Below are 722 nucleotides of genomic sequence, written 5' to 3' on the forward strand. Positions count from 1 at the left end.
CATATTCTCTGATGAGTCCAGATTTGCTGTATTTCCTGACAATGGTCTAGTGTGGGTCTGGAGACACTGTGATCAAGTATTTGACATGAAAAGATTGCAGCCAACAATGAAACACGGCAGCTATTCTGAAATGGTCTCAGGAGCAATTTGGAGCAATGGTTGATCAGAGCTGGTGGAGTGTGGAGGAGACATAAACTCAGTTAAATATGTGTCCATATTGCGAAAAGGACGGCTTCCAATCTTCTCCATTGGTGAAATGAATAAAGAAGACTCTTTATTTATGGAAGATGTGGCACTTTGTCACACGGCTAAAATGACCCAAAATTTGTTGGACGAGAATGGCATTAAAGAGCTTCCATGGCCAAGCCAGACACCAGATATGAACCCTATTGAACATCTCTGGGACATAATGGACAGGACACTTCATATAACGAACAAGAAAGCATTTTCAAAGCCAGATCTTTTGAGATTACTGCATGAAACTTGGCAAGAAATTCCGTAAGAAAATATTCGTCATTTGATCAGTAGCATGCCTAATAGGGTCCTTGCATTGAAAAATGCAAAGGGTATGTCTACTAAATATCAAATATTCACATTATAACAATTAATACATAATTGAAATGTATAATTTTAGATTTAAATAAAGTTTAATGATTATAAGGGTGTCTATTTACTTCTGATATGTTTGTGTTTGTATATATATATATATATATATATATATA

Source organism: Octopus bimaculoides, chromosome 12 (assembly GCF_001194135.2).
Source record: "Octopus bimaculoides isolate UCB-OBI-ISO-001 chromosome 12, ASM119413v2, whole genome shotgun sequence".
In the NCBI taxonomy this organism is placed as follows: domain Eukaryota; kingdom Metazoa; phylum Mollusca; class Cephalopoda; order Octopoda; family Octopodidae; genus Octopus; species Octopus bimaculoides.